At 44.0% G+C, this 25,098-nt stretch overlaps 1 long non-coding RNA gene across 2 annotated transcripts in view; it reads left to right on the top strand.

The window, feature by feature from the left end:
• LOC130458209 (uncharacterized) overlaps positions 1-24,430 on the top strand; it is a 29,838-nt gene extending 5,408 nt beyond the window's left edge. Inside the window, exons 1-3 of one of the 2 annotated variants that reach the window (XR_008917302.1) lie at positions 1,830-2,749; positions 8,107-8,498; positions 23,444-24,430. This is a non-coding gene — a long non-coding RNA (uncharacterized LOC130458209). Of the gene's footprint in view, positions 1-1,829; positions 2,750-8,106; positions 8,499-23,443 lie in introns of those variants that run through there. The other variant, XR_008917301.1, reaches the window with a different exon arrangement.
• The last annotated feature ends 668 nt before the right edge of the window (positions 24,431-25,098 follow it).

The following is a 25,098-nucleotide window of genomic DNA, read 5'->3' as shown; positions in this document are numbered from 1 at the left end:
ATAAGAATTGATGCTAAATATCAGTTCCAAGACAGAAGAGCAGTAAGGGCTAGGCAACTGGGGTCAAGTGGTTTGCCTAGGTTCACACAACTGGAAAATGTCTGAGGCCATAGCTAATAATTCTTAAATTATGTCTCCTCGATCTATTTTCCAAAATTATACCATCCAAATTGTCCCTCTCACTCTGTTCTCTCTCCTCCCCGAGATGGTAAGCAATTTGGTCAGGGTTATCATGCAAAACATATTTCCATATTGGTCATTGTTGTATGAGATATCCATTTAAAACCAAAACCCTCAAATAAAAACACAAATAAATTAAAGTGAAAAATGGCAGACGTTCATCTACATCCAGCTCCAACAGTTCTTTCTCTATAGGTGGATAGCATTCTTTGTCACAAGTCCTTCAGAATTATCCTGACTTTTGTACTGCCATTGGTCTTTGATGACTCCAGGAGAGTGAGGCTAATGGCTTTTTGCAACTCTGCCTCACTTCAATCCAATTGACAATCCAAGTCAAGACATAACCTGGGAGGTCACTGATCCTCTTTGAAAAGGAAGGATGAACAACAACTACAGACAAGGCAGTTTGCTAATTGCTGGACATACAACAGGAGGCAAAGACAGTCCCTGCCCTTGAGGAGCTCAAAATCTAATGGGATTATACTTCTATTTGGGACTGGATGGATCATTAAGATTTTCCTTAGCCAGATCAGATCTATTTCTCTCTGCACTTCCCTCCCCTCCCCTTCTTCCACATGACAGCCTTTCAAATATCAAAGACAATAAAGCTGTTCCTCTCCCTCCTTTCTCTCCCAAGTTTTTCTTCTCTAGTTTCCACACCCCAAGTTCCCTCAATCAATCCTCATATGGCTTGGTTTACATGACTTTCCCATTAGAATATGAGGCCCTTAAAAAGAGAGAGAGAAGGAATGTGAGCTCCTTGAGGACAGGCACTAGGTTTTTGTGTTTCTTTGTACCCCCCAGTACTTACCATAGTGCCCAGCACATAGTCAGATCTTAGTAATAATAGTTAACATTTATATAGTGCTTACTGTGTGTCAGAAAGTGTATTAAGCACTTTACAGATATCTCATTGGATCCCCACAACAAGCCTGGGAGGCAGATGTAATTATTATCCTCATTTTAAAGATGAAGAAACTGAGATGAACGGAAGGTTAAGTGACTTTTCCAAGGCCACCCAGCTAATTGAAGCTTGATAGCAGTCATCAGATCAGAAATCTCTAGAGCTGGAAGAGACCTTAGAAGTCATTGAGTCCAACCCTCCTATTATATATATATATATATATATATATATATATATGTATATGTGTGTGTATGTGTACATATATATGAGAGAGAGACAGAGAGACAGAGAGAGGGAGACAGAGGGAGAGAGAGAGAGAAAGAGAGGGAGAAGGAGAGAGAGAGACAGAGAGAGAGAAAGACAGAGAGAAAGACAGAGACGGGGGGGGGAGAGAGAGAAAGAGAGGGAGAGAGAGAAAGAAAGAGAGACAGAGAGACAGAGAGAGACAGAGAGAGGGAGGGAGGGAGGGAGGGAGGGGGGAGAGACAGACAGAGACAGAGAGAAGGAGACAAAGACAGAGACAGAGAGAGAGACAGAGAGAAAGAGAGAGACAGAGAGAAAGAGAGAGAGAGACAGAGAGGGAGGGAGGGAGGGAGGGGGGAGAGACAGACAGAGACAGAGAGAAGGAGACAGACAAAGACAGAGACAGAGAGAGAGACAGAGAGAAAGAGAGAGAGAGAGAGAGAGAGAGAGAGAGAGAGAGAGAGAGAGAGAGAGAGAGAGAGAGAGAGAGAGAGAGAGAGATCAAACATATATTAATTGAATGCTCTGTGCCAGGCTCTGTACATGAGAAAACAGACCCAGAGAGTTTAAATGATTTGTCCAGAGTCAAAGAGCCAATAGTGTCTGAGACAGAATTTGAACCCAAGTCAGCAGCTCTCATCACTGTACCATGCTAACTTGTGATGAGAATAAAGTCTCCTGCTTTATTTCTCCTTTCTCAATCAGGATAAGCCCTCATCCTTCTCAGGCAAAGCCTACTAGATGATAAACTCAAGCTATGGGCTGGGGGTTTGACTTTTTTCCTTTGACACGGGTTATCTCCCTGTATCCTCCCAGCCTTCCTGAGAGGGAGGCGGCAGACGGTCCAGAGGAGGAAAGGGTCCCAGAGGTTACCCAGTTAGTTCCTGCAAAGCTGGATTAGAAGCCAGGTCGGATTCTGTCCTGTGTGACCACACTGCCTTCTTTGGGACAGCCTCCAGGCCCTCCATCTTTGATCCAGAGCGGGAAGAAAAAGGATGAGTTGAAGCATCTTCAAGCCCACTTGGCGCTCTGACTCACACTTCTCCGGGAGCATCTGTTCAGAGAATATTTAATGAATTAGCTGCAGGTCAGAGGCCAAGTTACCCAGGCAGCCCATCGCTGGGCAAAGTTGGAGTCAGAAGCTTGGCCCAGCAAGCAAGGGTTGTCCACCCAAACCACAGGAAATGGCTTAATGACCAAGGATCAGGACCAGGCTCCTCCGTCTCTGATTTGCTGAGTGTCCTGAGCAAATTGATGAACCTTTCCCCAACCATGTTAGGATGGGAAAGAGAATGTCAGAACTGGGAGGAATCTTAGAACATGGGATGTCATAGCAGGGAGAAGACCTAAGAATCCAGACCACAAGAACTGGGAGAAAAGAAGGAAGGAAATGAACAATATTAAGCACCTACTATGTGCTAGGTATTATGCTATATCATTTGATACTCTCAACAGTGCTGGCTTGTAGATGTTATTATTCCCATTTTAGAGTTGAGGAAACTGAGTCAGAGCAGTCTGAGTCTGGTTTTAAATTTGGGTCTTCTTAGAGCTCTATCCTCTATGCCCTTTAGCTGCTCTTTAGATAAGAGGAACTTTAGAAGAGAATAAGTATTTCTAGAGTGCCTACTATGTGCTAATCACTTTAGAACACAGAGTATCTATTTCCGAGTGCTTACCATTTCAGGGAGGTAAGGGGAGGGTGAATGTAGGATGGAGGGAGAGGCTTTAGAACTCAAACATTTAAAAAAAAAGAAAAGAAAATGTTTTTATGTGTAACCAGGGAAAAGATTGTTAAAAATAATTAAATGATTTATTTAATTATTAAGATTTATTTAAATATTAAAATGTTTCAATTATTTAAAATATTTTAAAAAGTTTAAGAACCCAGAATAGCAGAGCTGGGAGGAAGAGACCTTCAGACAAAGACTGTCAGAGTCTGGATCAACATTAGAACAAGGAATGCCCCAAATTGGGAAGCTTGTTGAAGCATGGAATGTTAGGCCATCCGTGTGCGGCAGACCTGGGCAGGACATCTTCAGGGGTGAGAATGGATGAGATAATCCCTGTGAAGTGCTCAGAGTTCCTGAGAACCCAAAAAATAAGTATGGAATATGATTAACATCAGCACAGAGAAGGAGGTGGGAAAACCGGTTAGGGGATCTGAGAGAACAGGAATGGCTGGGCTGGATTCTGATTGCCCAGAAGGGCAATGGGCGCACTGAGCCAAAGATCACTGGGTGAATGTTGCATATGTAAGGAGTGCCATATTAAGTTCTGGGTATCCCATTTTAAAAGGGCTATTAAAGTAGTAAGCTGCTTAAGGAGACAGAGAGCCACATCCAGAGATGGCAGGTCCTGGGTTCAAATCTGACCTCAGACACTTCTGACTCTGGGTAAGTCACTTAATCCCCATTGTCTAGCCATTACCACTCTTCTGCCTTGGAACTGATACTAGTATATTAATTCTAAGACAGAAAGCAAGGTTGTTGCTTTGTTAAAAGTTGTGGATCATACCTATAGTGACTAGCTCAGTGCCCAGCACACAGTAGGAGCTTAAGAGCAAGGATAGTGCATTTATTTAGTGCCTACTATGTTCCAAGCATTAGATATAAAGAAAAGCAAAAGGCTTATTTTGTAATGGAGAAAATGGAGAATCCAGCACACAAGAAGGAGAGGAAAGCAGGGGTAAAGGGAGGTACCTGCAAGGGACCATGGGCAAACTCCAAGAATCTGAAGCAGTGACAGTAGAGGAATGAAGGATGATGGCCAGTCTGGGCTCCTGGAGAAAATGCAGGACCTCACCACAAGAGCAGGGGACCATCAGGACAAAGGGATGTTTCAAGGGGAGGAAGCCACAGGGGCAGAGTATGCAAGTCGGAAGAGTTGGAGGCAAAGAGAGGAGGGAAATGCTTGTTGACTGGTGGATGGAACACTGATCTCTGAAGATCTGAAATGGTGGGAGATCCAAAGGACAACAGAATGGCAACTTACAAGTAAAATCAGTATTGTAACATCCTCTTCATAAAGGTCTATGTTTGGGGGGTAGGGTTCAAGATGTCCTTCAGAGAACATGTAGCAGAGGTAGCTGGGTGGCTCAGTAGATTGAGAGCCAGGCCTACAGATGGGAGGTCCTGAGTTCATATCTGGCCTCCTACACTTCCTGGTTGAGTGACAATGGACAAGTCACAACCCCCATTGCCTAGCTCTTACCACTCTTCTGGCTTAGAACCAATACATAGTATTGACTATAAAGTGAAAGGTAAGGGTTGGAAGGAAGAAAGAGAGAAAGAGAGAGAAAGAGAGAAAGAGAGAGAAAGAAAGAAAAAGAAAAAGAAAGAAAGAAAGAAAGAAAGAAAGAAAGAAAGAAAGAAAGAAAGAAAGAAAGAAAGAAAGAAAGAAAGAAAGAAAGAAAGAAAGAAAGAAAGAAAGAAAGAAAGAAAGAAAGAGAGAAAGAAAGGAAGGAAGGAAAGAAAGAAAGAGAGGAAGAGAGAAAGAAGGAAAGAAAGAAAGAAAGAAAGAAAGAAAGAAAGAAAGAAAGAAAGAAAGAAAGAAAGAAAGAAAGAAAGAAAGAAAGAAAGAGAGAGAGAAAAAAAGAGAATGGAAGGAAGGAAGAAAACATGTAATTGGAAGGTATTATGACCATTCAGTGATCATAAAGGATAAACAAATGATGGCTGGCCAGTGACCACGACATATTAAAAAAATCTAAAAGAAAGTGAGGACAGCTAAGTGGCATGGCAGATAGAGTTCTTGAGTTCAAATCTGGTCACAGACACTATTAGCTGTGTGACCCTGGACAAGTCATTTTATCCCATTAGCCTCAGTTTCCTCTTCTGTCAAGTGAGCTGGAGAAGGAAATGGCAAACTACTCTGGTATTTTTGTCAAGAAAACCCCAAATAGGGGTTCCAACTGACATGATGATGTAACAACAACCTCTATGACCCTGGGGAAATTTCCTTATGAATAAGCTCTGACATTCGCTGTTCTAAAGTCCCTCCCAGTCCTGACATTCTCTACTCTAAGAAATTGTTATGTAGTTGGTGTAAACATTTTTTTGTTAGTTTAAAATAAGCAAGGAAAGGAACCGCATATCATGACCATATCTGTCTGGGGGAGTTAGAAAATTTAAGGCAAAAAAAGCCCCAAACCACTTTCTAGTCCTGATTCCACAAAGATGGCTCTTGTGAAGATGGTAGAATAGCCACATTTCTCAATGGGAGAACAATTGATGTTTATAGTTCTAATAATAACAAGGGATAGAGAGGACCTAGAAATTTCTTCAAATGAATAGGGAATTTCCAAGGAGGGAAACTTCCTCTTCCATTACAAGTTTGTATCTTCTCTGCAACTTAAAGAATTTTAGTGAGTTGCCTGGAGAACTGAAGGAAAGGAGAAAAGGAAAAACACTGAGGCAGAAGCTACTTTGTGCCAGGGCCTGTGCAAAGTGCTTTACAAGCACCATCTCATTTAATCCTCACAGCAACCCTAGGAAGTAGATGCTATTATGATTCCCATTTTATAGCTGAGGAAACTGAGGCAGGCAGAGGCAAAATGACTTGCCCAATGTCACCCAGCTAGTAAGTGTCTGAGCTGAGTTTAAACTTGGGTCTTCCTGATTCAAGTCCAGTGCTCTATCCATTGCACAACTTAGCTGCCTTCAGTTACTTAAACTGAGATCATACAGCCATAACAACAACAATAATGATGGACAGATAGATAGATGAAGAAATAGACAGGTAGATAGAATGACAGACAGACTAGACAGAGAGATAGACAGATAGATACAGATAGACAATAAAAGCATGGATGGATAAATAGATACAAGGTGGATAGGTACATAGATAGATGATGGATAGATCTAAATTAGAAAGATATAAATAGGTAAGTAGGTAGATAGAGGAATGGATAGATAATGAAGAGGTAGCTAGAGGGATGGGTAGATACATAGACGAAAGGTAGGTAAATAGGTGAAGGAATAGAAAGGTAAACAGAAAGTAGATAGGAAGGGAGAGATAGATGATTGATAGATATAGATTAAATAGATATGCATATGTAAGGAGTGCCATATTAAGTTCTGGGTATCCCATTTTAAAAGGGCCATTAAAGTAGTAAGCTGTTTAGGGGGACAGAGAGCCACACCCAGAGATGGCAGGTCCTGGGTTCAAATTTGACCTCAGACACTTCTGACTCTGGGTAAGTCACTTAATCCCCATTGTCTAGCCATTACCACTGTTCTGCCTTGGAACTGATACTAGTATATTAATTCTAAGACAGAAAGCAAGGTTGTTGGATACACATACAGATGGATAGATGGATGGATAGAAAGATAGGTGGATGGATGGATAGATAGATGGAGAGACAGACAGACATAAATGATAGAAATGGGTAGATAGGTAGATAGACAGAGGGTGGATGGATGACTAGATAGATAGATGGATAGATAAGATAGATAGATAGATAGATAGATAGATAGATAGATAGATAGATAGATAGAAGGATGGAGAGATAGATAGACAGACATAAATTAGAGAGACATGGGCAGATAGATGGATAGATAGATAGATAGATAGACAGACAGACAGACAGACAGACAGACAAATTAATAAATAGATGGATGGACAGATGGATGGATGGAAAGATGGAGTGATGGATGGACAGATGGACAAATGGGTGGATATCCAGATGGATAGATAGATAGATAGATGGATGGATAGATAGACAGACAGACAGACAAATTAATAAATAGATGGATGGACAGATGGATGGATGGATAGATGGAGTGATGGATGGACAGATGGACAAATGGGTGGATATCCAGATGGATAGATAGATAGATAGATAGATAGATAGATAGATAGATAGACAGATAGATAGAGGCTTAAACTTGGCCTGGCCTGGCCTGGACTGGACTGCACAATTCATTGGCATAGACAATCCCTAGATGAGGAAAAGACCTCTCTCAATACATGCTAGTACCTTTGTCTGAAATCAGGCAGTCTCAGAGATTTCCCTAGCACTGTGGTCCTGGTGCCTCATCCACTGATGGCCTAAGTGACTTGCCCCAGTCACAGAGCAGTCTAGCCAGAGGCAAGGATTCACCATGGGCATAGTCATCATTGTCACAGCATCATCCTTCTAACTTAGGATCATTGGATCAAAGATACTGACTTTGACAAACAAATGTTTTCTCAGTCAGATCGGCTATCAAAGGGCCCCATTGGCAGCTTCAGGACAGTCTCCGACACAGGAAATGCTGCTCAGTTGAGTGTGCGGGGCTGCCTCAGCAGGGGACTTTTTTCCCGGTTCTCTCACTTTCTTAGGAAAATAGTTTTGGCTCCTGGAACTGTAGCTTAATTAAATTCAGTTGGCTGGATCCTTTCAAAGCCTGTTCCAGGTCACCACCAGCCCTCGCAGATGCCGGCATCTTCCTTGCACAAATGTGTGAGCGAGAGCATTTAGGCAGCGCCTGGCAAGATAAGACAGGCATTCTTCAGTCCCCAATCATACAGTCTGGGTGTGTTGCGAGGCAGGAGGCGAGGCAGGAGGCCAAGGGATGTGTGTGTTCAGCCCCTCTCCTCTGCCAAACTCTAAGAGGATGATGGGGTAAGAGCTAGAAAGGTGGAACTACATTAGAGTAGATGAACAAAAGCGACAGACTCAAGAAAATGGATCTCTCCATCTGGGCTTCAGCAGCCCAGTGATGGCGGGTGAGGTTCCCAGGGCCATGACTCATCTTCCACCAACTACGTGGGTTGGGGTTTTGTTGTTTGTTTGCCAGGAGTTTGCCAGGGCAGGTTTTCTCCAGTGACCCAGTTCTCCCCGAAGAGAAGATTTGTTCCAGGGCTCACATCAGCACTTGGGAAATCCAAGCCCTCCAATACCAGCCCAAGGCACAAAGGGAAATTAAAAAGAGGGAAAATCTTCCTCTGCCTCAATTATGACTTCATGGTTCCTGGAAAGAACTCATCAGTCAAAAATTCTACAAGTTTGACACCGTGGGCCATTTTTATAGCATCATCAGATTGGAGATCTGACTGAAATCTGGAAGGACACTTGGAAATCATCAAGCTTAACCCTTTTATCTTGCAAATAAGGAAACCAAGGCAGCAAGAAGGCACTTGCCAGGGTCATATGCTCAAGGATCAGTGAGAAATATGAATCATGAGGAGGGTAAGTGACTTGATTAAGGTCATATAAGAAGGAAGGAAACAAGCAACTATTAATCACCTACTGAATACCAGGCACTGTGTTAAGTAGTTTACAAACATTTTCACATTGAATTCTCATAACAACCCCGGGAGATAGTTATGCTACTGTCATCCCCATTTTACAGTTGAGGAGACTTTGACAGAACACAGTCAGTGACTTGCTCAGGGTCATCTAGCTAATAAGTATCTGAGACAAGATTTAAATTCAGGTCTTCCTGACTCTATTGTACCACCTAACTGCCTTAGGACTGCTCTGCAGTCCTCTGAATAAGCATCCAGTGCTTTTTTTCATTATAGAAAGGATCGGAAAGCTTTCTCAATAGACAGAATTATGGGCCTGGGAGTCAGAAGAACTTGGGTTTAAATTTAACTTTAGACACTTCCAACTTTTGTGACTCTGGGCAAGTCACTTAACCCCTATTGTCTAGCCCTTACCAATCTCCTGCCTTGGAACTGATACACAGTAGTGCCTCCAAGACAGAAAGTACAGTTTCTTTTTTTTTTTTAATGAAAGATGAGCAACAATAACAACTCTATTTACTTTGTATATACCTACTTATAATTAATTATCTCCTCTACTGGAGTGTGAGCCCCCAGAGATTGTCTTTTTTTCCTTTCTTTGTATCACCAGCCTTTAGCATAGTGCCTGACACATAGTAAGTTTTTTTTTTAAACCTTCTTTTACCTTAATAGCAATTTTAAAAGAGCTGGGAGGTATCTAAAACCACATTTGAATCCAGGATCTCCTGTCTCTAGGTGTGGCTCTCATTCTTCTCAACTACCTACCTGTCCCTCCTTCATTTTTAAAAACCCTTAATTTCCATCTTAGAATCGATATATTGTATTGGTTCCAAGGCAGAAGAGTGGGAAGGGCTAGGCAATGAGGATTAAGTGACTTTCCCAAGGTCACACAGCTAGGAAGTATCTGGGGTCAGATTTGAACCCAGGAACTCTCATCTCTGGGCCTGGCTCTCAATCTACTGAGTCACCCAGCTGTCCCCTGCCCATCATTTCTTACTATTTCTTATAGTGCTCCCTCACAATCTTTTGCCACAACTTGTTCAGCCATTCCCCAATTGATGGACATTGCTTTGGTTTCTAGCTCTTTGCTCCCAATACTTTAGATAGAGAGCTGCTATCAATACCTTAGAACATGCAGGTTCTTTTCCTTTTCCCCTAATTAAAAAACAAAACAAAATATCACCTTCCATCTTAGAATCAATACTGTGTATTGGTTCTAAGGCAGAAGAGTGGTAAGGGCTAAGAAGGGGGGGGGTTAAGTGACTTGCCCAGGGTCACACAACTGGGAAGTGTCTGAGGACAGATTGGATCCCAGGACCTCCTGTCTCCAGACCTGTTCCCCTGATCTTAATAAAAAGCTTCTTAACTGTCTTGCTCTTGAAGGTACTTACTAGGTCACTTGTATTATGATATTTTGGCATCTTAGCTCCCTGTCAGACCTTAAGCTCTATGAGACCACAACTAACTGATCAAAACTTCGCCTTTCCTAGAGCTCCAAGTATACTACCCTGCATACAGTAGGTCCTTTCATAATTGTTGAATGAATGGATTCAATTAGATCTCACAAGCATGTATTGATCACCTCTCCTATACCAAACATTGTCCTCGGCTCTGAGGATAGAAAAAGAAAAGCAACAGACCAGTCCTGGCCTTATGAAACTCCTATTCTACTGAGGAAAAGCTCCCCCCAGATGTGCTCTCTCCTGGTTGTTGTAGGACCTTCCTTTAAAAGCAGCATGGGGGTCTCCTCTGACTTGCTGACTAACCCTGACCCCGATCAAGTTCCAATGATGCTCTTCCCACTGAAGCATATTATGAAACTAGCTGCCTTTTACACCCTGCTCTAAGATTCCTAAAGACCTCTGGAGGCAGCATCTCTCTGGAGTTGCACAGCTGCCATGTTATCTTTTCCTCATTTTACAGATGAGGCCAAATAGCTATCTTGTAGGCATTCCATTAGAAAGGATCAGAGATGGATGAGATTTGAATTTTGATGGGGCCAATTTCAAGTCTGAGTGCCCTCTCCAGCCAGCCAGGCTGACTCTTCTTTTTCTTCTTTATTTGTTTATTTTTATCATCCCACAAAACACACTTCTGTTTTGGTCTTTATTGAAAGAGCAAACTCATACAGAACCTGAGCCCCAAATACTAAGTACCAAATGCTAACTCTAACCCTAACCCTAAATTCTTACCCAAACACTAAGTACCAAATATTAACTCTAACCCTAACCCTCACTCTAACCCTAACCTTAACCCTCACTCTAACCCTAACCCTAATCCTAACCTTCACTCTAACCATAACCTTAATGCTAAATTCTTCCCCAAATACTAAGTACCAAATACAAACCCTAACCCTAACCCCAACCCTAATCCTAACCCTATACCTAAACCTAAACCTATCACTCTAAACCTAACCTTAACCCTCACTCTAACCCTAACCCTAACTCTAACTGTAACCTTAATGCTAAATTCTTCCCCAAATACTAAGTACCAAATATTTACTCTAACCAGAACCCTAACCTTAACCCTAACTCTAAAGCTCAATCTAACCCTAACCCTAACTCTAACTCTCACTCTAACCCTAACCTTAAACTTAACCCTAACCCTAAATACGTGCCCCCATACTAAGTACCAAATACTAACTCTAACCCTAACCTTAAACTTAACCCTAACCCTAACCCTCACTCTAACCCTAACCTTAAACTTAACCCTAACCCTAACCCTCACTCTAACCCTAACCCTAACCCTAACCCTAACCCTAACCCTAACTCAAACCCTAATCCTAACTCTCACTCTAACCCTAACCGTAACTCTAACCCTAACCTTAACCCTAACTTTAACCCTAACCTTAACCCAAACCTTAACCCTAATCCTAACCCTAACCCTAACTCTAACCCTAACTCTAACCCTAACTCTAACTCTAACCCTAACCTTAACCCTAACTCTAACCCTAACCTTAACACTAACTCTAACCCTAACCTTAACACTAATCCTAACCCTAGCCCTCACTCTAACCCTAACCAACCCTAATCCTAACTCTCACTCTAACCCTAACCCTAACTCTAACCCTAACCTTAACCCTAACTCTAACCCTAACCTTAACCCTAACTCTAACCCTAACCTTAATCCTAATCCTAACCCTAGCCCTCACTCTAACCCTAACCAACCCTAACCCTAACTCTCACTCTAACCCTAACCCTAACTCTAACCCTAACCCTAACTCTAACCCTAACCTTAACCCTAACTCTAACCCTAATCTTAATCCTAACCCTCACTCTAACTTTTACCTTAACCCTAAATCCTTGCCCCAAATACGAAGTACCAAATATTTAACCCTAACCCTAACCCTCACTCTAACCCTAACCCTAACTCTAACCCTAAATTCGTTCCCAACACTAAAATGGGAAAGATCATCTGCTTTGTCTTTTTAAACCTTTTTTCTTACTTCTTAGAATCAACATTGTGTATTGGTCGCAAGGCAGAAGAGTGGTAAGGGCTAGGCAATGAGAGTTAAGTGACTTTTCCAGGGTCACCCAGCTAGGAAGTGTCTGCAGCCACATTTGAACCTAGGACCTCCTGAAGATTATCTGCTTTGAACCCCATCCATCCATCCAACTCCAGTGGTTCTTTCTTTAGAGCTGGAGAATGTTCCCCATCAGATTACAGTCTGGCTCTTCTCTAGGGATGTTTAGGCTAATGGCTGCTTATACTTATGTGTATGTCATTGAGTATGCATGTGTTTATGCATGTGTGTGTGTATGTATGTGTGTGTGTATGCCTTGTGCACATATGTTCTGATGGCCATTTGGCACAATCCTGATTCGAGGCTCCAAATAAACTGTGAGTTCTTTGAGGGCAAGGTCAGGGATGTCAGCTTCTGAGTACCATGGCTGTCCTAATCCTGGCTGCTCTGTTGTTCTAAGCCTGGAGAGGAGACAGGCCATTCTGCCTCCTTCCTCCATCCCAGGTCCAACTCTGATCATCATGTGTTCCCATGTGTCAGGCACTGTGCTAGGAGCTGGAGATAGAGATAGAAGGAGAGGAAGGAAGAGAAAGAAAAGGGGAAAAAAGAAGAAGAAATGAAGAGAGGAAAGGGAAGGGGAGAGGAGGAGGGGGAGAAAAGAAGAGAGTAGAGGGGAAAGGGGATGGGAGGAGAGGGGAAGAGAGTAGGTAAGGAGAAAAGAACAGAGACAAGGGGAGAGGAGAGGGAGAGTGGGAGGAGAGAAGAGAGGGAGGAGGAGGAGAGAGAAGGGGAAGAGAAGAGAGAAGAAGAGGAGGGATGAAGGAGAGAGGAGAGGGGAGGGGAAAGAGGGAGATTAGAGGGGAGGAAAAGAGGAGAGAAGAGAGGGAAAAAGGGAGAGGAAGAGAGGAGAGGAGAAAAGAGTTGAGGGGAGGAGAGGGAAAGAGAGTAGGTGAAGAGAAAAGAGAGGAGGGGAGAGGAGAAGAGGAGGAGTCTTTGCCCTCAAACAGATTCCAATCTAATGGGAAGGGAGCTGACACACACATAAAAAGCCATACAATAATACACAAAGCCCTTAGAGCACAGCTTCTCCAGAGTAGCTCTAGCCTCATAAAAGTCTGCTTGAGTGTTGTATCTTATCATAAATACTTAAAGGGCCTGGTACATAGTAGGCACCTAATAATGTTCCCTTCCCCTTCCTTTGCTTGTTAGGGGAAGGTGTTAACCATTGAGGAGACCAGGAAAGGCCAGGACCTGAGCTCTGAGTTCTGTAGGGATTTAGGGTTTCTAAGAGACAGAATGAGAGAGCACTGGCTTGTTTTCCCTGCAGAGACCCAATAAAACAGCCTGGATTTAGAAGATCTAGATGAAGATCCTTATGTTGCCTCTTCTGGCCTGAGTCACTTACACTTTGGGGGCCTCAGTTTCCCCTCTTGTGGCACAGAGGGGTCAGACCAGATGACTTACAAATCCCCTTCCAATGCTAGGTCTATCAGGAAAGGAGGAGGTGGCTGGTTGCCAAGTTCTCAGGGGGGCCTTGTCAGTGCCCCCAGCCTATCCCACCCCCATGTTAGCCCTGTTTACAGAGCACCTAGCTATAGGGCCCTCTCAGCAGCCAAAGACAGACCTTTCCACCCGGGCTCTATTTTCAGATCATGGAACCCTCCTGAGAGAGAGACTCCCCTCGCCCTTTGCCCAGGTCCCCTTCCCCTACCCCAGGCAAAAGATCAAGAGAAAATGGGAGGCTGGATCCTGGCCTCGAAGTTTCACACACTTTGCCATCAGTGCCCAGAGGCCTTTTTTCTTTTTTCTTTTCTTTCCCCTAAACTGTCCTTCCAAGCCAAGTTGTTGAGTGAATCGTAAAGGGAGAGAATTCCAAGAGTGTGAGCTTCACTGTGGTTCCCAGGACAGGCCTCAGCCAAAACAAACCTCCAGGCTGCCAGGATCAGTGACTTACAGAGGCAAGCTCAGACCTTGGCTGCCTAGTGCTGCTGGCTGGCCCCTCGCCTCTTCCTCCTCCTCCTCCTCCTCCTCCCTCCGGTTGGAACTCTTTCTTTTCCTCCCTCCCTCCCTTACTTCCTCCCATCCTCCCTCCCTCCTTCCCTCTTCCTCTCTTCTTCTTCTTCTTCTTCTTCTTCTTCTTCTTCTTCTTCTTCTTCTTCTTCTTCTTCTTCTTCTTCTTCTTCTTCTTCTTCTTCTTCTTTTTTCTTCTTCTTCTTCTTCTTTTTTCTTCTTCTTCTTCCTCTCTGTCTCCTTCTGTCTCTCTTTTCTCTTTGTTTCTCTCTGTCCCTTTCCCTTTCTCTCTTTCACTAAGTCTCTCTTTCTCTCTTTTCCTCTGTCTGTCTTTCTTCTCTTTCTCTTCTCTCTGAGTCTGATTTTCTCTCCCTTTTTCTTTCTCATTCTCTCTCTCTTTCCCTGTCTCTCTCTTTCTTTCTCTGTCTCTCCTTCTCCCTCTCCCTGCCTTTCTCTTCTCTCTGTGTCTCTCCCTCTCCCTCTTTCTCTTCTTCTCCTCTCTCTTCTCTGTCTCTCCCCCTCCCATTTCTGATTTGTTCTCCCTTCCCTCCCCCTCCAAAGTCTCCAGAAGAATGAGGGTCATCTCTGCAGGTCAGGAGAGAGATCCTTTGGACTGGTTTCTGCTCCTTTGGGAAGGTGGGGGTGGGGTGAAGAGCAAAATGGTCTGGAAGCTGAAGAACTGGGAAGGCAGAGTTGGAAGGGAGGCTGGGGCTGATGGGAATGACTTATGCACAGCTTGTATCCTGCCTTACAGCACTTCAGCCCAAACCAAACACTAAAGCTTGAATGGAACATAAATGTTTACTTACTATAGTCATGGGAATTAGCCCAGGCAGCTGTGGGGCAATGAAGAAAGAGGGGAAAAAAACACCCTCTGGATTTAGAGAGAAAGAACCTGGTTTTAAATATCAGGAGAGGTAGAATTTGAACTGAGGACTTCTTGATTTCAGATTCTGTGCTCTATTCACCATGCTTTTCAAGAAATTAGGTCTTACCCTAAAAAAAAAAATCAGCACTGAACAGGGGCCCCTGTAGAAGATCCTCTAAAAGCCCCTAGGCTAAAAAATGCTTAACTACAGGCTAGGTTATTATTATTTTTCTTAGCCAGGCAAAGAAAACACAAGGCAATTCTCTTCACTCAGAGAAGTATATGGATCTACAGACTTATGGCATTAGCCTTCATGGGGTTCCTCCCTAAAGTGGGAAGAATTTGACATTGCTAGAGAATCAGCCAAACCCTTCTGGTGAGTCCCAGGGAGCTGTTTGGTCCTCTAGACTAGAGTTGAGACCTCTGAATAGAGTAAAGTTATCCAGGAACTCTTTCCATCTGGTGAATTCCACCTGCCCCAGAGACCTCTATGATTCTCCTCACCAGTCCCTCTCCCTCTTATCTTATCCCAGCATTGAATCACTCCCACCCACTGCTGCCTTCATTCCTACTCACAAGCTGCTGCAGAAAGCTGGAGAAAAATCAAGCAACTGTGCTGACCACATCCCTACAAATTTATGGTACATAATCTCAACTGGGCACTCACTGCTGCAAGGCAATTCTTGTACAACTCTATTGATTCACCATCCCATTCACTCAGCAGCTTTTCTAAATCTTTTCATCTATCTCCCTTCAAACCTCCCACAGCTTCTCTTCTACTCTCCTCTCAGCTTTGAACACTGGCTTCATATTTCATTGAAAAAATTATAGTAAATCTGAGAGCTCCCTCTTCTTTCCTGTTGAGTCTATTATTTCTCCTTTACATCTCCTTTCTTCCTTTGACACTGCAACCACCTTCTCCAAGTCTTTTTAAAAATTTTTATTTTAATAACAAATTTCCACAAAAGTTTTCCAAAGTTATATGATTTATATTGCCTCCATTTCTTCTTCCCTCCTCCTTCTCAGAGCTGACAAGCATTTTAGTCTGGATTATTTATACATGTATAATCAAGCAAGACATAGTTCCATACTATTCATTTTTGCAAGTGAATAATATTTGAATTGATCTTCCCAAAGTACAGGTCTGGTCATGTCACCCCCTACTCTTCAGTCAGTCATTTTTCAATCCTGCCTGACTCTTGGTGATCCCATTTGGAGTTTTATTGGCAAAGAGACTGAAGTAACTTGTCTTTTCCTTCTCCAGCTCATTTTACAGAGAAGGAAACTGAGGTGAATAGACAGACTTAAGTGACTTGCCCAGGGTCACATAGCTAGAAAGTATCTGAGGCAAGATTTGAACCCAGGACCTCCCATTCTCTAGTTCTGGCCCTTCTTTTCTTGTCTTTCCAGTCCTCTTATATCTTATCCTCCCCACCCCCAACAATCTCTGTGGTCTAGTCACCTGAAGTCTCTTTGCTGTTCTTTGTACCAGACACTCTCTCTCCCAAATCGGAGCTTTTTTACTAGCCATTCCCCAGGCTTGGAGTTCTGTCTCTTTTCCTAGCCATCTCCCAATTTTCCAGACTCCTTCAGGGCCCAGCTAAAACTGTACCTTGTGCAATGCCAAAAGGCCTTCTTGATCCTCCGCCTCCCACCACTGATGACCTTCAACTTATCCTGCGTGTATCTCGCCTCACTCAGTTCTTGGTCCATTGTCTGCCCCTTTAGGATGTAAGCTCCTGGAGAACGGGCATGTTCTGGTGAGTAGTGCATGAGTCTAGAATTTATTAAGCACCTACTATGTGCCAGACACTGTGCTAAGCTGGAGACACAAAAGAAGGTGGATGCTTCCAGCTTTCAAGGACAAGAAACTCCCTGCTGGATCCAAGAGACTCAGTCCAGGGATTCCTCTATTTGTTGGCAAATGCCAGGCCCTCCTCTGCTGGGTCCAGAAGGCTTGGTCCAAAAATTCCTTCATCAGTTAGCAACTGCCACTCCAGCGTTGGCAGCAGCGTCTGAGCTTGGCCCTGGAACTCATTGCCCTCCATCCACTGCCATCTCTGGCGCCACGTGGTACCCAGGAAGGACCCTCTAACACATGGCTTCTTCCTCTGGGGAAACAGATCCAGTGTGTGTGTGTGTGTGTGTGTGTGTGTGTGTGTGTGTGTGTGTGTGTGTGTGTGATACTGAGTGTAAGCATGCATGTGTGAGAGTATGTGAGTGCATGTATGTGAGTGTGAGTTGAATGCATGAGAGTGATTATGAGTGTATATGAGCAAGTGTGTGCATGTGTGAGCATGCATGTGAGCATGAACATGTGTGAGTGTATGACTTGAACAAGTGTGTGAACATGTGAGTGTGAGTATGTGAGTATATGAGAGTGTGAGTGTGAGTGTGCATGTGTGTGAGTTGAATGTGAGAGTGTGTGTTAATGTATGTGAGCATGCATGTGAATATGAACGTGTGAGTGTGAGCGTGCCTGTGAGTGAGTGTGATTGAGTGTGTGAATATGTGAGTATATGAGAGTGTGAGTGTGTGAGTGTGCATGTGTGTGAGTGTGTGAGTGCATGCATGTGAGTGTGAGTTGAATGCATGAGAGTGATTATGAGTGTATATGAGCAAGTGTGTGCATGTGTGAGCATGCATGTGAGCATGAACATGTATGAGTATATGACTGAACAAGTGTGTGAACATGTGAGTGTGATTATGTGAGTATATGAGAGTGTGAGTGTGTGTGCATGTGTGTGAGTTGAATGTGAGAGTGTGTGTGTTAATGTATGTGAGCATGCATGTGAATATGAATGTGTGAGTGTGAGCGTGTCTGTGTGAGTGAGTGTGATTGAGTGTGTGAATATGTGAGTATATGAGAGTGTGAGTGTGCATGTGTGAGTGTATGAGTGCATGCATGTGAGTGTGAGTTGAATGTGTGAGTGAGTATGTGAGCATGCATGTGAATATGAACATGTGTGAGTGTGAATGTGAATGAGTATGTGAACACGTGAACGTGAGTGTATGTGAGTATATGAGAGTGTGAGTATGTGTGAGCGTGCATGTGTGTGAGTTGAATGTGTGAGAGATTGTGTGAATGTATGTGAGCATGCATGTGAATATGAACATATATGAGTGTGAGCATGCATGTGTGAGTGAGTGTGTGAACATGAGTGTGTGTGATTGAGTGTGTGAACATGTGAGTATATGAGAGTGTGAGTGTGAGTGTGTGAGAGCATGCATGTGAGTGAGTGTGTGAGCATACATGTGAATATGAACATGTGTGAGTGTGCATGTGTGATTGAGTGTGTGAACATGTGTGCACTCATGTAAGTGTATATGAGTATATGAGAGTGAGTGTGTGTGAACATGTGTGAGTGTGTGCGCACGTGAGTGTATGCGAGAATGTGAGCGTGTGAGTGTGTGTGAGTGTGTGTGTGTGTGTACACACATAGCCCAGGTGCATGAACTGAGCATGAGCCAATAAATCCTGGTCAATGAGGTGTTAAAGGGGCAGGGCAGTGCCCAGAGCCAGGGGGCTTCACGCTGTATCAAAGACTTGGAATGTAACACTTTCTTAAGGACACTCAGGAGGGGTACAAAGAGGCCCTGCTCGGGCCAGCTGGGCACTCCCTTATTGCCCACGACTTTCCAGGAGGAATCAGAGTCATTAAATGTTAGAGACCAGAGACATTCAACTTTCTCATTTATTAGGAAGAACCCAGAAGCGCAGGGGAGGGAGATCACTTGCCCAAGGTCACACAGCTAATAAAGAGGCAGGTGTGGGGTGCAAATCCTGCTCCCCTGACGCCCATTCCAACATTCTTTCCACTATGCTCTTGCCTGCTGCTTCCTTGACCCAGCCTTCTCCTTTGTCTTTGCTCAGGTTACTTTCTCCCTCACTACTGCCTCCCACCCCCAAATCCTGAGAGAAAGGTCTCCTCTTCTCTCTTCCCTTTTGTAAATCTTCATCCTTCAAGGCCCAGTTCAAATACACTTCTTCCAGGAAGCTTTCCCAGACCACTTTGGGGAGCAGCATGGTCTGCAAGGATTCCCAGCTTTTCTTCTTTTCTTGTCCTGGACTCTCTCCATAGTTTGTCTGATGACTCTAATAATATATATTTTTTAAACCCTCACCTTCTTAGAATCAATACTGTATATTGGTTCCAAGGCAGAAGAATGGTAAGGGCTAGGCAATGGGGGTCAAGTGACTTGCCCAGGGTCACACAGACACAGAAAGTGTCTGAGGTCAAATTTGAACCCAGGACCGCCCGTCTCTGGGCCTGGCTTTTAATCCACTGAGCCACGTAGCTGCCCCTCATAGTGTTTTTAAATGCATAAAATAAAATGCACAGAATTACAGAGACTGATTACAATTAAATATAATGGTCAAAAAACATTTTTTCTAAAGTTCATCACCACTACCGTGGTTTATAATTTTTTTCCCCCAGCTCATTTTACAGATAAGGAAACTAAGGCAAACTGGGTTAAGTGACTTACCCAGGGTCACATAGTGTCTTGAGGTCAAATTTGAACTCAGGTCTTTCTGACTCCAGGCTCAGAATTCTAACCCCTGTACCTCCTAGCTGCCCCTACCATAAACAAGCTGGGCTGATGTCAGACAAGCCACTCACCAATCAGGGTGTCAGTTTCGTCCTCCATAAAGCCTTTCCTGGAGGACTCCAATCTTTTTTTATCTCCCTCAGTCCTAAGAACGGGTCTCTAAAGTCTCTCGTGTTTCTATGACTGTCAGAAGCTCCTAGAAGTCACAGTGGCATCCATGTGTGGAGCATCAGATGACACACAGCGGGCTCTGTTGGCAGCTGCTGCTGGGATGAGGCTCTGTGGAGCCTTCAGGATTTCTCTTCCTTCTCTCCTCCATCCCCATCACTTTGTCAAGTGATTGTTTGCAGAAGTGCTAAGAAAATCCATGTGACTCTGTGTCTGAGCATTTCTGAGATATTTATGCCCCATAAATGGCACGGTTCTTTTTTTTCCCTCCCCGCCACCAAAAAAGGGCTAAATCAACAGTTCTAATCAGTCTAATGGAGAGAGGCCTCCCTAGGACAATGAGTGAGTGGACTTCTATTCCAGGGCTAGTCATGGCTTTGCCCAGGCACAAATGGTTCCCTTGTGTTCTCCCTTACCCAACCTTTCCCCAGCTTCCTTCGGAGCAATGTTAGGGGAAGTCCCTCCTGATCTCCATCTTTGTCCAGTTATTGGCAGTCTCTTCCCTCTTGACATCATTCAGTATTTCTTTTGTTAACTACCATTTTGCCTCTCCAGGCATGTTGCCATAGAGATCTGACGGGGCTGGATGATGTCTGGATCACAGCATAGAAACATCCCCTAAGTTTCTAGAGGTTTGGGATCCCTTTGGAGAGGAACCACCTCAGAAGCTGAGGAGAGAAGGGAGAGATCCAGATAATGAAAACAGGAAACATCTCTCCATCCAGCTCCCCAATTTTTTTACCTGCTGAGCCAACAGGTAGCAGAGGGACTCAGTGCTTCTCCTCACAACAGAAGATGAGGAAGGACCCCTTATGATGGCGGAGCCTGTCTGAAGGTGGGGAGAAATGAGAGTAAATTTGATCAGAATCCCCAGGATTGGCAAGAAGCCTAGAGTCCAGACTAAAGATATCCCCTGTTCTCCTCTCTTCCCCCCCTCATCCCTGGAGCACCGCCCAAGAAGAACCTGAGCTTTCCTTTACTCATCCAACCAGTTCCTTGCCCATTTTGCCTCGAGAGATGGGAAGAGAAGGATTGTGGGGAGGGGAAAAGGGGGAGAAAGAGATTCAGCTCTCCATGCATAGCCACCATGACCTGCAAGTGGAAACCTGCTCCTAGAAATGCTTATTTACATTTCAATGTTACTTGAAGCTGCTATTAAATAACAACATCATTTATAATGATTTTAGTGGAGGGCACTAAGTGTGTGGTTCAAGATTAAGAGAGGCAAAATGAACTCAAAAGGGAAAGGAGATCTCTCTTTGCTCGGCCAATTAAACGGAGCATTTCTGCAGAGATTTGGCGATTTCTGAACCTATTCATACCCAGGATGCTTTTCAGCTGGGACAAAGACTTAACAAAGAAATGAGCCAGTAGTAGTAAGGGTTTGATTGGTATCTGTAAGGGTTCAAGAAACCAACCTGCACAGAGCCAACCCCATAATCATCTCAGCTGTATGTAGTATTGTCCCAATGGTGGGGGCAGCTAGATGGCGCAATGAATAAAGCACTGAGTGTGGAATTAGGAAGACTTGAGTTCAAATCCAGGCTCAGCCACTTACTAGCAGGGTGACCCTAAACAAGTCACTTAACTCTGCCTTAGTTTCTTCATCTGTAAAATGGGCTGGAGAAGAAAATGGCAAACCATTCTAGTATCCTTGCCCTAAATGGGGCCACAAAGAGTTGGACATGACTGAAACAACTCAACAATGACAAATTCCAATGGTATCTTCCAAATGTAGGGAGAAATCAAAGAAAGTCCCCTGTATATCTCCATATTTTAGACGGGAGTCACCCAGGATGGGCCGCCATCTGCAATGTGGGAGGGAACATCCAAATGGATAGATCACACACCCATTTGGGTAGCTGAGGTTACTTGGTATTTACCTGTGCTCATGTTGGATCCCCCAGAAGAATGGAAACTCCCAAAGAACAGTGATTGTGGCCGCCATTTGCAATGTTGCTCATGTTGGGTCCCCCAGCAGAATGGAAACTCTCAGAAGTTTCATTTTTGCCTTTGGGTGTCCCCAACACCTAGCACAGCACCTGGAACCCAAACTGAATTTCTCTACGGTTATGTTCACCCATCTCTAAAAGGGAGGGCATTAACGCCTGCCCTTTGGTGAACTCCCAGCAAGAAAGAAATCATCAGAAGCTCTTGGCTAGTTCGGGGAAAAGAAGTTGCCATATAAATTATTCATTCTTTATTTGAAAGGTAAGTTCGGTTCAGGGTAATGCATGTTGGCAGCAGCCCTGTAAACACCAAGGAATTACCACAACATTCTAGCATAATGCTTTGAACCTCATGCAGTGTTTCCAACACAGGGGAAATGACTGTTGATTTGGGCTCTGTTTGAACTAAGTTAAAAGCATCGCCTTATCCAATCACACCGAGCTCGGATAGAAGTGGGAAGAGGAGCAGACTCCGCATCGGAAGGACCTGAGTTCCAATCCTGATTCTAATACCTATTGGCTGGATCACCCTGAGGAAGTCACTTAACTTCTGTTTGCCCCAGTTTCCTTATTTGTAAAATGGGGATCACAATCCCACTTAAATCATGTTGTTGTTTTTCAGTCATTTCAATCATCCAACTCTTTATGACCCCATTTGGGGTTTTCTTGGCAAAAATTATGGAGTGGGGGAAAGCTGGGTGGTTCAGTGGATTGAGAGCCAGGACTAGAGACAGGAGGTTCTGGTTCAAATCTGGCCTCAGACACTTCCTAGCTGTGTGACCCTGGGCAAGTCACTCTACCCCCAGTGCCTAGCCCTCACCACTCTTCTGCCTTGGAACCAGCACTAAGTATTGATTCTAAGATGGAAGGTAAAGGTTTTTTAAAAAAGATCCTGAATCGGTTTGCCATTTCTTTCTTCAGCTTATTTTACAGATGAGGAACTGAGGCAAATATGGTTAAGTGACTTATCCAGGGTCACACAGCTAGCAAGTGTCTAAGACCAGACTTGAACTCAGGAAGAGGAGTCTTCTTGATTCCAAACCCTCTGCTCTGTCACCCAACTCACCTGCTGGGTCACTTAACTTCTGTTTCAGTAAAAATGGGGATCACAATCACACTTAGCATCGTTTGATCTTGATTTCTTCCTTTTTAAAATGAGAGAATTGAATTCAATAACCTCTAAGGTCCCTGCTAGTTCTAAGTCTATGAGCCCACCCTAAATCTATTATTTTATAGATGAGGAAGTCTGGAAACATTGAGCAACTTCTTCAAAGTCATATAAGCACAATTCAAACCCGAGTCCACTGTTCTTTGCCAGTAATGATGATCAATAATCTAAATCTGAGTCTAGATGCACCAACACTTGGCTGGTGAGTCCGTGGAGTCTGGAATGAGGAAGAACTAAGTTCAAATCTAGTTATAGACATTGACTAGCTGGGTGACCCTGGGAAAGTCCCTTAACTTCTGCTTCCGTTTCTCTGATGGAAAAATGAGGATAATAGCAATTACTTTGCAAAGTTGTTGTGGGGATGATATAAGATAATAGTTTTCTACTTAATATACTTGAGGCAGCTAGGTAGCATGGTGGATAGTGATCTCACCTTGGAGTCAGGAGGACCAGAGTTCAAATCTGACCTCAGATACTTCCTAGTTGTGGGATCCTGGGAAAGTCACTTCATCCTGTTTGCTTAGCCCTTGCTCTTCTGTCTTAGAGTTCTTCCCAGGACAGAAGGTAAAGGCTTTTGTTTTTTTAAGTTCTTAGTATAGTGCCTAGAACACAGTAGGTGATTAATAAATGCATGTTCCCTTCCCTTCCCTTCCCTTCCCTTCCTGCCCCACCTTTGCACTTTGAGCTTGAAGATATCCATTCTTTTCAGTAACTTGCCAGGAGCTGGTCTGAGATCCATGGAGATGTTATCACTCCCCGTCCATCAACAGAACCATGACCTGCGGACAGCCCACAGCAAGAGGAGCCTTCAGATTCCCCTGCCCCTGAGCTAGGCTGCACTGGCTGCCCAGGATCTCAGAGGGGAGGGAGGGAAATTCCTCCCCTGGGACGGGACAGAGCAGCTGGTGGAGGGGAAGGAGCCCATCCTGAGCTTTAGACAAAGCCAGTTTACAGTTGGGCGCCTGAGGAAGACACATTCTGACTACAGTGGACTGGACTGGCTGTGGAGCCTCAGTTGTGACCAACAGGTCAGGGGCAAGTCCCAAGATCATTGATTTCAAGCACCTTGGAAGTCATCCGGGCCAACCCTGACATGTCAAAAATAAAGGATTCAGCCCAGAGAAGTGAAGGACTTTGCTCAAAGTAGGATTTGAATCCAGGACCGCTGTCCCCACATTAATATGAGTACATAATGAATGTTCCCAATTCCCAAGAGTCTCTGCTGTGGAGTGTTTTTGGTTAACATAATCAAACTGAGCAGCAGCTAATATTTGATAATGGGAAGAGAAAGAACTAAGCACTTATTAAGCGCCTATCCTGTGCCAGGTGCTTTACAAATGCTATTTCTGGATCAGCTAGTGAGCCATGTCTAGAGAGGACGGCCTCAGTTCAAATCTGCTCCTAACAATGTCACTTGAGCCCAGGTGCCTAGTCCTTGCCTCTCTTCTTAGAATGCATACAGAGACAGAAGATAAAGGCTAATAACTGGGTGTATTTGTATACAGACATAATTTCATTTGATCCTCAGGACGTACGTGTTATTTATTATGCCCATTTTACAGATGGGGAAACTGCTATGAGAGTTAGACATAATTTCCAATCCAGCCTCAGATACTTAATAGCTGTGTTACCTTGAGTAAGTCATTTAATCCTGTTTCCTCCACTGTAAAATGGGGATAATTATATAGTACCTAATTCCCAGGGAGATTGTGAAGTTCAAATGTGATAAAGTACTTAGTTCAGTGCCTGACAGCGCTGTATAAAGTCTATTATTATTATTAATAAATGCTATGATTATATTTACCCAAAATTTTTCTCTCTCTCCCTCTCCCTCCTTCCTTCCTTCTCTCTCTCTCTCTCTCTCTCTCTCTCTCTCTCTCTCTCTCTCTCTCTCTCTCTCAATCTCTCTCTCCCTCCCTCTCTCTGTCTGTCTCTATCTCTGTCTCTCTGTCTCTGTCTGTCTGTCTCTCCCTTCCTCTCCCTCCTTCCCTCTCTGTCTGTCTGTCTGTCTGTCTGTCTGTCTGTCTGTCTGTCTGTCTGTCTCTCTCTCTCTCTCTCTCTCTGTGTCTCTCTCTCCCTCCCTTCCATCCCCTCTCCCTCTCTGTCTCTCTCTGTATCTCTGCCTCTCCCTCCCTTCCTCTCTCTCTCTGTCTGTGTCTCTCCCCATCTCTCTCTCCCTCTCCTTCTCTTTCTCTGTCTCTCTGTCTGTCTCTGTCTCTGTCTGTCTGTCTCTCTCCCTCCTTCCCTCCCTCTCTCTCTGTCTGTGTGTCTCCCCCCCTCTCTCTCCCTCTCCTTCTCTCTCTCTCTCTCTCTCTCTCTCTCTCTCTCTCTCAATCTCTCTCTCCCTCCCTCTCTCTGTCTGTC

Source organism: Monodelphis domestica, chromosome 3 (genome assembly GCF_027887165.1).
Source record: "Monodelphis domestica isolate mMonDom1 chromosome 3, mMonDom1.pri, whole genome shotgun sequence".
Classification (NCBI taxonomy): Eukaryota; Metazoa; Chordata; class Mammalia; order Didelphimorphia; family Didelphidae; genus Monodelphis; species Monodelphis domestica.
Note: the sequence above shows the minus strand (reverse complement) of the source record. Positions and strands in the feature narration are given on the sequence as shown.